At 47.6% G+C, this 12998-nt stretch overlaps 1 pseudogene; it reads right to left on the bottom strand.

Moving 5' to 3' along the window:
- The window catches only part of LOC115791158 (NACHT, LRR and PYD domains-containing protein 12-like), a 1329445-nt pseudogene that overhangs the window by 645968 nt on the left and 670479 nt on the right, over positions 1 to 12998 (bottom strand).

Below are 12998 nucleotides of genomic sequence, written 5' to 3'. Positions count from 1 at the left end.
ATTAATATAAAGATAACATTAGGTGTAGAATATGATCAGTAGGCTGTGCAGCAGTGATTACAAAGGCCTCATTGATGGTTAATAATAACTGAACAAAGATGCTGACTCATGGCTTTAAGGCTCCTCGTGCTGAAATCAGACAGAAACATTGTGGAGCTGTGTTCTGTGGTAGAGCAGGGTTAATGACAGTGTGAGCAGTCAGTCATGTTCCTCCAACTACACTGAGGTCTGTCACAGGGACTCACACAGCCCTGGCTGCTAACACAGCAGCTTCAGCTGAGCTTCCTTTGTAACCCTCATCAGGCTGAAGCAGCTGCAGAGTCAGGCTTTTTAAACCCAGTTAGGACCAAAAATACTGGAAACACTTCAACTCAGGCTGTTTGTCCAACAGAGAGGAAGATACTGTGGTATCACCTGTATGGATGAATATGAGGCCTCAGGCATAATAACAATAATATAGAACAGGCCTCAGCCCTAAAGTACCACCTTAAGTGTACATCAGTCCAGTGTGTGTATGAGCACTAATAATAAATGAATACTAATACTGATAGAAGATCAATAGTGGGATCATTGCAGCATCCAGCTGTTGTTGTGTTGCTGCTGCTGTGCACAGCAAAGGTGGCTGGTGTGTGTCTGTGTGTCTCAGAGTAAACACACTAAATGAAGGGAGCTCACCTTTGTGTAGCTGTCAGGTTAGAGCGTGCTCAGAAAGGAGCAAAGAGCTTCAGATCATCCAGCTGCTGTCTGATGAAGGCAAAGATGGAGACATGATGGTAGGACAGAGAGCTGCTCACTGCTACAACAGTCCTCAGTGAGACCTGCAGGAGAACAGGAAGCACAGCATGAATGTGTCCTAGGGCCCAGCTCTGATCCAGCTGCATGCTGGGACATGGAGTTTACAGTGACAGGAAGGAGAAAGCTGAGCTCCTGCATCATCATCATCTCACTGCTCACAGGACGTGGAATATGGAGAGTCGTTTCATTCAAAATGAAATAAATAAATACTGCTATTGATAAATTATTAATAAATATCCCCATGAAATAAAATATTTTAAAATAAATTTTTATCATATTTTATTTTTATTTCTTTCAAGATTTATTTATTTATTCATTTATTTCATAATGGAGTTTTATTTTGTGACACTTTTATTTTGTAAAGCCATTTTACATATTTCAGTGACTTATTTTTTAACTCCGTTTTTCATTTGAAGCTCTTTTTATTTCATGTTCTTATATTCAAATGAGGGGGCGGAGTTTTATCTGTGGGGCGGCGCTGGTCAGACGTCAGCGACTCAGAGGAGTAAAACAGGAACAGTGTTGCCAAGTCCGCTTATTATAAGCGACTCTGGGCTTGTTTTTTCTAAAGTCGCTTGTAAATCTCGTGAGTTGCGGGTTGCGGTTTTTTGGGCTTGTTTTTGAACGTGGAGTTCCTTATTTGGGCTTGACTTTCTTTCCAAGTGAAACTCCTTGAATATCTCTCGGCGCTCTATATTAAAGCAAAAGACGAGTGGTAGGTAGTTTGTCCCTTCCAAGCCCCCGTTTCCTGTTTATCGCTCCTGCACAAGTTGACCAGGCAGACACCCAAACAAACACTCATAACAGCCCAGAGCGAGGAGGCAGCGCAAGAATGAGCTCCAGTAAGCGGGGAAAATATAGAAAATATATAATAAAGAGTGGGAGAAAGAGAGCGCACTTACAGAATGGATCCGAGCTCAGATGGGAGACAGTGGGGCACGAAGTGGGTATGCACTATATGCAGTGCATAGGGGCGCCGCACAAGAGGGGGGCGCCAAAACGATGTGACGAAATTGTGCGTATGAAATGATCAGTAACAGAGGAACAGCGCTGATTAGGCACCAGTGTGCTCCTCCACCTCCCCTCCTCCTGCCCCCCCCCCCCCCCCCCCCCAAAAATAAAATTGTGTCCGCATACACCTCTGAAAGTAGCTGAGGTCCTAATGGGAGACGTACCAAAGGCATTCTCCAGATTTTGCAAGTGTGAAATATGTGCTCACCATGCTGATTTAGTTCAACATGCTAATACAGAGAAGCACACACACACACACACACAAAAACTAAAACTGTGCACCCTTCTCTTCTATGAGGGTAAGAACCATGGGTTTGACTGCTCCAAAACACAATGAGACAAAACAAAGAAGTGAGCTATACTGCTATAGAGATATGCTGTTTATACTCAGCCTCAGGTTTACACAGTGTTGTGGGTTGCCAGTTGGGCTTCTTTTGGGCTTGTTTTCATAGAGCTGGTTGCTTGTTTCTGTTGCGAAATCTGGCAACACTGAACAGGAACTAGCTTTCAAAATATCGAACAGGAGAAGAAGAAAAGAATCGATGCCAATTTTTTGGCGGCCTTTTGCAGAATGCTTCTGATCTTTCTAAATGTATTCAACTGATTTACAATGTCTGAAAACAGAAGCATCTCAGACTTATTGAGAGAAGCTGCTAACTGTCATGATGAAATGGTAGTGCGGCAGACCGGGTCCTTCGCAGCCCACGAAGACCACAAAGGCTGGAAGTGAGCGGCTGTGAAATTGGACGATCAAACCTTCATATCAGCATCACCTGACACCACCTCAGTGTAGCTTCTGTCGCCTAGCAACCGTGACAGTGTCAAGCACAGCTGTGTAAAGCAGCTGGTTAAACGGAGAACGAACTTTTTCTCCTTTTTGTGGTTTAATTTTAAGTGTTTAATTCAAAATAAACTGTTAAAACAAGCATAACACATTTAAACATCAAGGAATACAGCTGAGAGAATGATTAATTTCCAACTATATTAAGTGAGACATTAATGTTGAATAAAACTATCCAGTTATGAGGCTGAACTTTAATTTCAGCCAAACCGATTTGCTGAGGAACAAATGAAACACTGAAACAAACCAAACATCAGCCGTCAGAGATCATCTGAGTGAGTTATATCTGTGCTTAACTTCCACTCAGCGGCAAAAGCCAGCGGGGCTTTGAAAAGGATGTGCCGGCAGTCGGGCGTTCTCTCCAGCTAAAGCGAGCCTTGATAGCCTGGTCAGCTGACAGCTAGCGAGGCGAGCTGCTGGAAGAGCAGCGGCAACGGACAGCTCAGAAAACAGCGGAGCACTTTTTGTAATTAAGAGATATCTTGATAAAACAAGCTGATATTTGAGGTTTACACATTTACATTCTCGCCTGAAAACACCTTAAAAGTTTATCCTCCGCTCTGGTCCAAGTCCACCACTCCTGACCAGCCCACAGATAAAACTCCGCCCCCTCATTTGAATATAAGAACATGAAATAAAAAGAGCTTCAAATGAAAAACGGGGTTAAAAAATAAAAGTCACCGAAATACATAAAATAGCTTTACAAAATAAAAGTGTCACAAAATAAAACTCCATTATGAAATAAATAAATGAATTTTAAAAGATAAGATAAAAATTTCTTTTAAAACGATTTTGTTTTATTTCATGGAATATTTATTAATAATTTATCAATAGCAGTATTGTTTCATTTTGAATGAAACAGCTCTCCATAGGTGAGGGGGCTGGCAGCCTGTTAGCAGCTGCTGCTAACGTGTTTGTGTGTGAACCCTATGGGAGAGACGGCTTCAGTTTTACAGCACACACACAAACACACACACACACACACACAGACTGCTGCTGTTAGTAACACTGAGCCGGAGCCGCGCCCTGATCCTGTTTGTTCTGCTGGTCTTACACTATCATTGCCACAGAAAGCAGTCTGCTGTATCCTGAATATTGTATTGAATTGTATTTTTACTACAATCACTAATTTCTTTTAGCAGAGGTAGCCTAAAGTGCCTCAGTCATCTTTGTCAAAGTTCATGAGTCCAGGTCTGCTGTACAGCCTTACTCACATTCTTCACCAAATGTTATGTTTCCGTCAGTGCTTTTGTAATGATTACTTTGTTCTGTGGAAAGTCCTTTGAACACGCGCCCTCATTGGTCCTACCTGGTCACATGATTTCCAGTAAGTCTCATGTTTTACAGGAAGAAGCTGATCTGCTGTCATGAGTCATAATGGCTGACAGTGGGAGGCAGGCTGGTCACATGTCTGCATATTTCTGTCAGTATTGTCATGTATTGATCAGTTTGGTCAGACTGAGCTTTCAGTGCATTTCTATGATTCCATTCTTTCATATTCTGCTACACAAACATGTCAGTGAGGTATCCATGTAGAAGAAGAAGAATATTAACAATGTGTTTGAAGGATAATCAGGAAATTCACAGTAATGCACAGTGACAAGCTTTGATTTCCTTTATTATATTTACATGATATAACTTCATACAGTTAAACACAGCAGTGACTGCAGGACTGATTTCATCTCTGAATAACATCACACACACAGACAGAGGTGTCAAAAGTACTGAGATTCTGTACTTAAGTACAAGTACTTGTGTTAAAAAATACTTTGGTAAAAGTCAAAGTACTGGTTCAACTTCTCTACTTAAGTAAAAGTAAAAAAGTACAGGCTCTGAAATGTACTCAAAGTAAGAAAGTAAAAGTAGTTCTTTGGAGGACGTTTCTACCTGATATTTTTGTGTAAAGCTAACTGAACCTCATTATATATTATTGTAATAATATAAAATAATACATGAGAATGCAAACATTATTCCAATCTAAATTTGAATCCTAATGAATGCACTCAGCTTGAATCTGTTCTGTAGGACACAAACTGTTAAAGGGAATTTAAACACAGCTCTGTTCTCTGTGTCCTCCATAGTAGAGGGTGACTGTGTCTCCACCTAAACACCAACATGAGGATACTCAGGGGTTACAGTGGGATTCAGCAGGTGGAGGAACCCTAAGATCAGCTGTAGTGGCTCTGCATGGGGAGAAGAATCACAGCTTTCTATTGTAGCTGCAGTAAATGATGTTGGTGTGCAGGCTGTGATCAGCTGACCTGCTGCTGCTGCTGCTCTGAGGTTTACTGCTCTGTGTGGATGAACTGAACTCACAAAGATGTAACCCAGTATTTCACAGCTCTCTGAGCTGATCTCCATCCCCTACACTGACAGCATACAGGCTGTAGAAATGTTGGATTCAGTGAATCAATCTCAGCATCAGCAGCTTTGATTCAGACTCATCTCTGCTGCACTGATGTAACCTGTAACTCTGACCATGAACACAAACACTGTGCTCCAGTCCAACGCAGAGCTTTACTGTAAATACAGTACAAGATAACCTGTTTATTACACACTAAACTGCAGTATTTTCATACACTCTTTGAGTAACACAAAGTCAGCATACTTCAGTTTGTTTTCCAGTCCTTACCTTTAATTCTAACCTCTCTTTTTCCTCTCCTGTCCTCTTTCTCCATCTCTGAAATACAGCAGCTCTTCTTTTAGCTCGCAGACACACTGTGTGACAAACTGCACACTTTGTGTGTTTGCTGATATTTGTTGAGCATTTAAAAACGTTGCATTTACCTGCCACACGTTACTCCCTTCATGCTCGCTCCTCTTCAGTACCGCTAGCTAAGCTGTTTATGTGCCGCAGCGCAACTTACGGATTCGGTCCGGCCCGCTGTGACCCCTGATTATAGCGCTATAAATGATACATTAATTATATGGGTTTGTGTATTTAATCCCTTTGTACGAGATCAGCCCGGTGATGGAGGATACGCCAGTACGATTGTCTCTTATGTGTTATTATTCCTCCGTTTAGGCTCAGATCGTTTGATGTTTGAGGCGCACTGACCGGAAACGCAAACTTCTCTCTGACGTTAAAAAGTAACGAGTCTGTTTGAAAATGTAAGAAGTAGAAAGTACAGATACTTGTGTAAAAATGTAGGGAGTAAAAGTAAAAAGTAGTTGTAATGTACTTATATTGTGTACAAGATATACAGGAACAAGGCGAGAGCTTGCTCTCAACTGGCGGTTTCTTTATTATGAACAAAATGGCAGGATGCCTTTCCTAACTGCCTCGACAGTTAGACACAGATACCCATTAGGGACATACAGAACGTGTACCACATTACCAACCATACATTATATCCCCCTTTCTCAATAGTAAAACAAAATGCAGTGCTACATGTAACAAACTGAAAGAAAGCATTCCCCAAAACACTACCCCAACTGGAATTATCGTTTAGCTTCACAATGGTGTAACCATAACCGAAAAAATACTTTCACTGATATCTGTAATCTTAATACACAGTAAATATTTAGCTTATCAAACGAACAAGTAGTCAAACTAAACTAGGAAGGAGAGGTTGCTAGCGCATCACTTCCAACAGATGTCTTATGTAGCCCGTCTACCATATATGTAAATAACGATGTAGATGGGGCCCTAGGTTCTTTTCTCTATCTACTGTAACTGTTAACAATTAAAGATTATTCAACTCAAATTACCCCCAGAAACTAACATACACTAACACACAATAGGATTAGCAACAGAGAATGTACTGTAATGATCCGTGATGGACGTTATTGCTAAATGTGTGTCACAGTTATTGTTCTCTTTAAGTTAGGTTGTTTTGGGGTTGAACCGGAAGGAGATGTGGGGGGTCGCTCTTGGGAGGGAGGTCTCTTTTTTTCTTGTGTGAGTTAGAGTTGGCTGTATCCGGCGAGAGCTGTTCTGTGTGTGTCCGGCCTGATTAAATGGTGTTAGTAACGAAACCTCTGCCTGGTGCTTGGGTGACATAACGGAACGTTACACTGGTGTCAGAAGCTTAAACTACGAACTACCACGCCTGGATCTATTACCAGCGGCTCTGCTCACGGCTCAGGGACACAACTCCCGATTATGCGGAGGAACACTGTTAAGAAGGAGGAGCAGGAGATGGATATCCGACCCGCTCGCAGCGTGAGGGAAGCGGCGCTCCAGCTGGCTGCTGAGGCTGGGTTCTCCCCAGGTTTGTCTCGGCTGGAGGGCCGTTCGCGCCATGATCGCCATTTCGGCGGGACGGAGCGGAGGTCATGTGATGTAAACAATGATGGCAGCGCCCATGCACAGCCGGCTACGGTAAACATAAAGACACCCAAGTTCAGCGGTAAGACGCCGTGGGAAGTGTTTATTGCTCAGTTTGAACTATTAGCTGCTGCAGCTGGCTGGTCTGTCGAACATAAAGCATTGCAATTAGCTCTGTGCCTGTGTGAGGATGCAGCAGCATGCCTGCTGCTGCTGAGTGAAAGAGAGAGGGGAGACTATACTGCTCTAGTTGGGGCACTCCAGAGACGGTTTGGGCAGTATAACCAGCCTGTGCTACTGAGGTCAGAGTTTCACAACAGACGGAGACTGCCTGGAGAACCGCTGCGTATCCTGGCCCATGACATTGAGTGCCTCTGCAGGCGGGCCTATGACAACATGCCCCTTGCAGTGCAGACAGAGCTCGCCCGTGATCAGTTCCTACAGGCCCTCAGTCCCAAAGAGCTCCGTATTCAGACACAGCTTGCTCGTCCAACCACACTCAGTGCAGCTCTGGAGTTGGCGTTGGAGAGGGAGATGCTGACAGGACCTCCTGGAGGGGCTGAGGATTCACCAGTGGTCAGAGCAACATCTGCACCTGCTGAGCGGACGGAGAGGCAGGGGGGACCACACAGCATGACCCAGGAGGCTGCTCTTCAGTCACCTTCTCCCCGTGCTGGCACACGCCGCCGACCACAAAGCTGCTGGGGATGTGGACAAGCTGGACATCTCATCAGGCAGTGCCCCAGGTTTGCAGCGGCGCAGGGAAACGGTCAGGGGCCCGTGTAGGTGGGAGTACACGGGCCGTCGTGACCAACACCCCCACACCACCCACATTGTCACCTGGCAGGGTCATTACTGTAGGCTGGACCCAAGTTGGTGACTTTTGCCACATTCCGGTGGTGGTTGATGGGGTATCCTGCACAGCACTCCTCGACACAGGGTCCAACACAACACTGGTCCGACCTGACATCATTCCAGCTGGGACTGCCATGCAAACAACCAATGTGCAGCTTAAGACAGTGACTGGTGACCTGGCCCCCATAAAAGGGAGGGGGATGTTTCAGTTTAAGGTTGGAGACCTAACCATGCCTTTTGCTGCCTGGGTGGCTGACGTCCAGGATGCCTGCATCCTGGGGCTGGACTTTTTACGAGCCATTGATGGTGTGCTGGACCTCGGGGAAGGCTGTCTGTTACTCCCGGGAGGAGAGAGGGTGCAGCTTAAACCCCCACCTTTAAACCCATCCCCTGCTGTAATAGCGGCTTGCACCTCGGAGTCCCCTGTATTACCACTAGTTGAACAGCGAACTGATGAAGAGGAGAGGCTGTCAGCAGTGAGAAACGTCTGGTCCAGGAACTGTGAGGGCCTGACTCAGCAGCAGCAAGGAAGTCTATGGCAGGTGCTCTTGGACTTTAAAGACATTTTTGCCCTCACAGAGTGTGATGTAGGCCTGACACACTTGGTGGAACACGTTATTGACACTGGGGATGCTCGTCCTGTTAAAATGCGTCCTCGTCGCCTTCCTCTGGCTCATCAGGAGGCGGCTGACCAAGAACTGCGTGAGATGCTAAAGATGGGCATCATAGAGCCATCTGAAAGTCCCTGGGCATCTGCTGTGGTGATGGTGCCCAAGAAGAACAGTCCACGAATGCGCTTCTGCGTGGACTACAGGCCACTTAATAAAGTTACTAAAAAGGACTCTTATCCCCTTCCCAGAATCGATGAGTCTCTCGACCTGGTGGCAGGGTCTTCTTGGTTCTCCACCCTGGACCTGCGAAGTGGTTACTGGCAGGTGCCTCTGTCCCCAGATTCTAGACCAAAGACGGCCTTTTGCACGAACAGGGGACTGTGGCAGTTCAGAGTCCTGAGCTTTGGCCTGTGCAACGCCCCAGCCACCTTTGAGAGACTTATGGACGGTGTGCTGGCTGGTGTCCCAAGACAGCAGTGTCTGGTCTACCTGGACGACCTCCTGGTGCATGGGACCTCTTTTGAAACCACCATGGATACCCTGAGACAGGTAATGGAGAGAGTAAGGGCTGCAGGCCTTAAGCTGCACCCGGACAAGTGTCACTTCATGAGGAGGGAGGTGGGGTTCCTTGGTCACAAGTTGGGTCGGGAGGGCATCAGCACTTTGGAGGAAAAAGTGCAGACCATTAGGGACTGGCCCACTCCCGCAGACCAGGTGCAACTAAAAAGCTTCCTGGGACTGGCGTCATATTACAGGAGGTTTGTAAAAGGCTTCTCCTCCATAGCTGCACCACTCTTTCGCCTGCTGCAGAAGGATCACGACTTCAGCTGGACCCAAGACTGTCAGCAGGCATTCGACACCCTGCGCAGATCCCTGACGGAGTCTCCGATCCTTGCCCCACCTGACCCCGCACTACCATTTGTCCTGGACACAGATGCAAGTAGTGTGGGACTGGGAGCCGTGCTGTCGCAGGTCGGACCTGAAGGTGAGAAGGTGGTGGCATACTTCAGCCGGGTCCTGAATAAGAGTGAGCGACGCTATTGTGTCACACGGCGAGAGCTCCTGGCTGTGGTGATGGCAGTGAGACACTTTAAGTACTACCTATGTGGCACGCCTTTTATCATCAGGACTGATCATGCCGCCCTCCAGTGGCTTATGTCTTTCAGAGAACCAGAGGGGCAGGTGGCTCGTTGGCTGGAGGAGCTCCAGGCCTTTAATTTCACTGTGGAGCACAGAGCAGGGGCACACCACTCCAATGCGGATGCACTATCCCGCCGCCCATGTGCCGCGACAGGCTGCCGCTATTGTGGGAAGCGGGAGGAGAAGGAGAGGGAACTCACAGCAACAGATAATCCTGCACAGCTCTCCTGCAGGGCACTCCTAGTGGTGGACATGGCAGAATGGAGGGCCCAGCAGGAGCAAGACACTGACCTGCTACCAGTACTACGATGGCTTGAGAACGAGCAGCGACCTAACTGGGATGAGGTTACCGGGCTCTCTATTGCCACCAAAGGGCTGTGGGCCAAGTTCAATGCCCTAAGGTTGGACAAGGGAGTGCTGCAGCGCGGCTGGAAAGATCCTGCTACAGGTGAGGAAAGGTGGCAAGTTGTGGTACCCAAGTCGCTAAGGCCAGCGGTGCTGGAAGCCTGCCATGGGAGTAGAGGCGCTGGCCACTTTGGCGTGTCAAAGACCCTTCGCCGCCTGCGCCAGGGTTACTATTGGGGCCAGCAGCGTAGAGATGTGGAGGGCTTCTGCCGAAGCTGTGACTCCTGTGCCGCCCACAAAGGTCCGCTGGACCAGTCCCGTGCTCAACTTCAACAGCAACCGGCAGGTGCACCGATGGAGCGAGTGGCTGTGGACATCATGGGGCCATTTCCCCGGACTGATAGGGGAAACCGCTATGTGGTTGCTGCTATGGACTATTTTACCAAATGGCCGGAAGCATACGCCATCCCGGACCAGGAGGCGGAGACAGTGGCTGACACATTAGTGGAGGGAATGCTCAGCAGATTTGGAACGGCAGGGGTTCTTCACAGTGACCAAGGCCGTAACTTTGAGTCCAGGGTGTTTGCTGCCATGTGCGAACGCCTTGGAATTCAGAAGACCCGCACCACGCCACTCCACCCCCAGAGTGATGGCCTGGTGGAAAGGTTTAATAGGACACTGGCCCAGCAGTTAGCCATCATCACGTCAGAACACCAGCGTGACTGGGACACTCACCTCCCACTCATCCTAATGGCCTACAGGTCGGCCGTCCAGGACTCCACCCAGTGCACACCCGCCCTGCTCATGTTAGGGAGAGAACTAAGGACCCCTGCTGAACTGGCTTTTGGGAAACCTCCTGATGCTCCGGATGCGCCACCGGGTCAAAGCTATGCCAGGAAGCTGCAGGACCGACTGGAGTCGGCGCATTCCTATGCTCGGGACCAGCTGGCAAAGGCGGGACTGCGGCAAAAGAGAAACTACGACCTGACTACTAAAGGGAGGCACTTCCGTGCTGGAGAGCTGGTGTGGGTCTACAGCCCGAAGAGAAAAAAAGGACGGTGTCCTAAACTGGACAGCAACTGGGTTGGACCCTGCAGTGTCCTGGAACGAGTTGGGGAAGTGGTTTATAGAGTACAGTTACCACCTAGAGGCAGGAAAGTGGTCCTGCACAGAGACAGGATGGCCCCTTATAAGGGTCGTTCTCCTTCCCCTTTCTCTGAGGGATGCATGCAAATCCCCCACACTCCAGCTCAGCTGGACTCCCAGCTGGACATGGCTCCCTCCCCATCCCCTTGTTCTCCCCCTCAGTTTCCTGTAGTTCATGCCACCCCTCGGAAGCCAAGGAGGCGACGTCAACTGCCTCCCCGCCTCAGAGACTGTGTTTTTCCCTCGAGGACGAGGAACTTTTTGTTGGGGGAGCAGTGTAAGGATCCATGATGGACGTTATTGCTAAATGTGTGTCACAGTTATTGTTCTCTTTAAGTTAGGTTGTTTTGGGGTTGAACCGGAAGGAGATGTGGGGGGTCGCTCTTGGGAGGGAGGTCTCTTTTTTTCTTGTGTGAGTTAGAGTTCGCTGTATCCGGCGAGAGCTGTTCTGTGTGTGTCCGGCCTGATTAAATGGTGTTAGTAACGAAACCTCTGCCTGGTGCTTGGGTGACATAACGGAACGTTACAGTACATTTACTACTACCACCTTGAAACCTTAAAGAGAATGAGCTTGTAACAGTCGTAATTGTGATGTCTCTTTACGACAGTCTGGCCTTTTTGTGTAGATGATGTCACCAGTGTGCGCCCACCGCTCCTCAGTAGAGAGCGCGGGAGATGTGTTTTGCAGACGGACATTTTTGGCTTGAGGCGGACCTTTTCCTTTTCCTTATTTTTTGTACCGTCATAGGTTGTATGAACACTGCTCGTTTTCATGTGTGTTTATGTAGCAGCCGTTCAACCGGGCTTCATAAGGTTGTGAAGATTACATTTATTAAAAGGGCAATACTGAAATTCTCAGTGCCAGTGTGCTTGTGCGTTTTTTTTGGCTGCCCGCCGCCTCCTCTTCACCACCGAACACAACCCAGACGTTACAAATTGGCGCCCGAACATCTTATCTTGGACCTCTGAATGCAGTATCTTCGAGCAGCAGATGCCTGATACATCAGAACGGTAGTCGAAGTGCAGCGATCGTCCGCCATACTTCGTGGGAACAGGCCAGGCCGGCCCAGACACAGACGTCGGGTGGATCAAAGAGTCGCGACGAGTTTCCATGGCGACGAGCGGAGCCGCTGCAGCGCCGTTTTCGGGATATAATCTGGTTCCCTGCTGAAGCCCTGCGCCGTGAAATCGTCGGATGACAGCAGACCTGCATTACCTGGATGTGAGACGGACCCAACTTTCCATAGTTCCTGAATATGCACGCATGCACAGCGAACTCACCGGAAACCCCCTCATCGGCGGAGCACACGCTGCAAGCTGCTTCATCTGAACAGTCTCTCCGAGTCGGAACTTTGTCACAGGACTGAGCTCTGTGCCGAATCAGGGCTGCAAGACTTTAAATTCGTCTGAGAAAACACCGAACCGACGCCATGAGGAGGAGGAAGAAGAAGAAAAGGAGAACTATTCACTGGATTCAGCAGTGTGAAAATTTTGTGTTGTTTGGAGGAATAACAGAGATAGTTAAAAAGTATTTCTAACTGCTGATTTTTGGTTTTCACTGGTTTGATGGTTCTTATTTGGAAGCTGCTTTAAGAGTATTTGACTCGAAATTTTCTGCCCATATGAAGTTATGGCTTTATATCTATTTTACAGTTAAACATTATTTTGGGGACAGATGTAAACAGTCCACCTCCTGCTGACAATGGGTGCGCTGCTGGGGTTTCCTATAACTTCAGACCGAGGCGTGTTCCTAGAGTCACCACTGATTGGTCTGTCAATAGGTGGACCAACCCTTTTCATACTGACAGGTTTGACCTGAAGTGACCTTATTTGCATTTGTCTCTGGAGCTTGAAAAAGGCGACTGGACTTATTTTTGTTTCTTGAAGACGTTTCACCTCTCATCCAAAAGGCTTCTTCAGTTCTCAACCAAATGGTGGAGAGACCCAGGTATTAAACCCCTGTGGGCGTAGTCCCCTGGAGGTG

Source organism: Archocentrus centrarchus, chromosome 2, assembly GCF_007364275.1.
Source record: "Archocentrus centrarchus isolate MPI-CPG fArcCen1 chromosome 2, fArcCen1, whole genome shotgun sequence".
Lineage (NCBI taxonomy): Eukaryota > Metazoa > Chordata > Actinopteri > Cichliformes > Cichlidae > Archocentrus > Archocentrus centrarchus.
The sequence above is the reverse complement of the archived record's forward strand: the minus strand, read 5'-3'. Positions and strand labels throughout refer to the sequence as shown.